Source organism: Pinus tabuliformis, chromosome 7 (assembly GCF_031772625.1).
Source record: "Pinus tabuliformis cultivar Carrire ecotype Pingquan chromosome 7, CPIR1, whole genome shotgun sequence".
In the NCBI taxonomy this organism is placed as follows: Eukaryota; Viridiplantae; Streptophyta; class Pinopsida; order Pinales; family Pinaceae; genus Pinus; species Pinus tabuliformis.
In genome coordinates this window covers 769,592,106-769,594,625 of record NC_142293.1, presented here as the reverse complement: position 1 = coordinate 769,594,625, position 2,520 = coordinate 769,592,106, and the positions used below count along the sequence as shown (strand labels likewise).

At 41.8% G+C, this 2,520-nt stretch overlaps 1 long non-coding RNA gene across 1 annotated transcript; it reads right to left on the bottom strand.

Annotated features, from left to right (window-relative positions):
• Positions 1 to 208: 208 nt before the first annotated feature.
• LOC149249822 (uncharacterized) lies at positions 209 to 937 on the bottom strand. Its single transcript, XR_016265912.1, has 3 exons — positions 796 to 937; positions 630 to 706; positions 209 to 495 (listed from the first exon to the last, which is right to left on the bottom strand). It is a non-coding gene; the product is annotated as an uncharacterized LOC149249822 (long non-coding RNA).
• Positions 938 to 2,520: the final 1,583 nt, after the last annotated feature.

Genomic DNA, 2,520 nt, shown 5'->3' with positions numbered 1-2,520 from the left:
CTTGCATCTATGGAAAGAGATGCAGGGAAAACTCGTTTGAAAACCCTCAATTCCGGCGGTAGAAGGAACCAATGCCGACATAAATCGAAGATATGATAGTATCAGTTAAAACCCAGAACGAGAAATTTAAGAAATAAGTAAACTGTGTAATGTTCAAGCCAACCCTTATAGGGAAATTTCATGCGAAATATGACAATAAACTATATAGTTAACATGGCATCGTATTACAATAAAGGACCGTCAAAACCATCTGGCTCAGTTCCAAATAAATTAATACAGTAGAAAACTTGATGGGTATATAACGTCCGCCATCAATTCAAAGTAGACATTACAAAACATTATGCAGGAAGCTACACAGGCACAGTCGAGCTGTACAGCCTCATGGCCTTGAGACTCAGACTCAAACCGCCGTGGAAAAGAAAGATTAACCAGCTTCCACCATAAAAATCAAACCCTACGCATGGACCCGTAGCTCACAAGGTCTTTGACCGCCATCTGCGTGAATGGTGGAGGTGTAAGGTGGCTGGGTTTACACATAAACCCGGAAATATAAAAACACAGAAGGAGTACAACCTGAAAACGTGTAACCTTAAGCATTTCCGTAAGGTAAGTTGAGAATGGTTGTGTACCTGTAATCATCCAGGAGGTAAACGCCGGCGAGGAGAGCAGACCGCCAAAGGAACCCTGTTTAAAGAATTATCTCCATCTGTCAAGCAACAGTATGCAAACGTTACTTCATGCATTAACTAGATTGCTCTAAAAATCAATAAGAACAATGAGAGATGTAGCTCTTACCCCGCAAATCCAGAGATTACATCCACGGAGCGATGACACCTTGGTGAGGATGCATGTATACAAGAAGCGGTAACAGAGAAATGGCGCCGGGTTATGAGACAGACATTCAGGTGCAATGGAGAAATGCTCAGAGCGTCGGAGCGCTGCATAATGACCAGCCAAATCGCAAAGAATCCGGAGCATGGGGTTTATAAATGTAAAGTCTAAACCCTGAAACGTGGAACCATCTCTGCCCTCCATCCCTCCCAGAGATTTCACACCGTTGATTATGGCGGTAAGATCAAAGTGAAGGCGCGGGAAGTCTCCAGCCTGTAAAGCCATGCTCTAACCACGTGATCCGGCCAGCAGCCTTCAAGGCAAGTCCAAATGTCCAGCGGAGGGAGCGCCAGTGTATATGTTGGTGGGATTATTGATAACATAAAATATATATATACCTTGGCATAGTACCAACACAGCTCGATGCTATTATGATGATTGACATATAGGTTAAAACCATAACTTAAACCGCTGATTTGATGACAGAGGTAATTACATGCTAAATATAAACGACAATAGTTTATGTGACTAAGCTTATGATGGTGCAGATATCATAGTAATTGTTAAGAATGACATGATTGCATACGATTAAGTTAATGGTGGTATAGACATCATAACGAATTTTTTTTTACTTTACATGCTTAAAGTCAGGATAGATATGTGACAATTGGTATCAGAGCCCGGGTTGCCATATTGTGGCCTCTCGGATATGAATAGCATGTTTTCCTTTAAAAAAAAATCCTTATAGTATTGATATTTCTTGATTGAGGTGATAAAAAAAATTTGTGCCAGAAGCTCACAATGATTGACTGTTTTATGATTAGAACAGACCAGGTGAATACAGGGAAAAATGAATCCGGGAAACAACTCAGAATTGTGGGTGCAGCTGGGAGAGGAGACCCGTAGTACAAATCTGGCCATATTAGAAACAGTTCAAGAGCTGAAGAATGAAATGGCTCGGCTGCGTGAAGACAATGCACGTTTGACAATGGAGCAGGAAAGGATATTAAAAAGTTTGTCTGACAAACAGAACCCGCCACTGGCCAACCCTAGTGCAGAGCAACAGAGAATGACGGAGGAGCAGCATTATCACGCAGAATCTGAGATTCCAGAAGATGGAGAAGATCAATCTGATAATGCCTCTGAACAACAGACTTCAAAGCGACAGAAGGTGGAATTGCAGGGAGAATTCCGGAAAATCAAACCCCCACACTACGATGGAGAGCAAGAGGAAGCAGCTGAAGCATGGCTGATTAACATGAATAAATATTTCCAGCTATATGAGTATGACCATAACCTGAAGGCGAGATTGGCCATCTTTCAGTTGCAAGGGAAGGCAACATTGTGGTGGGAAGAAGTTAAAATCGTAAAAGGGGTAAGTGAGCGAACCATAACATGGGAAAAATTTCAAAAATACTTTAAAGAGAGATATTTGACAGAGCGCTTTTATGATGAAAAAGCCAAGGAATTCCATGATCTGTGATTAGGACAGCAGACCATGGATGAGTTCATCAATCGATTCACCTCCTTGCTCCGTTATGTACCCTACCTTAAAGAAGAAAAAGCAAAGGTGCAGAGGTTCGTTAGCAGCTTGCCCATGTATATGAGAGAAAGGATTGAATTTGACAATCCCAGAACCATGGACGAAGCTATCCGTAAAGCCAGAATGTGCTACCAACAGAACAAACA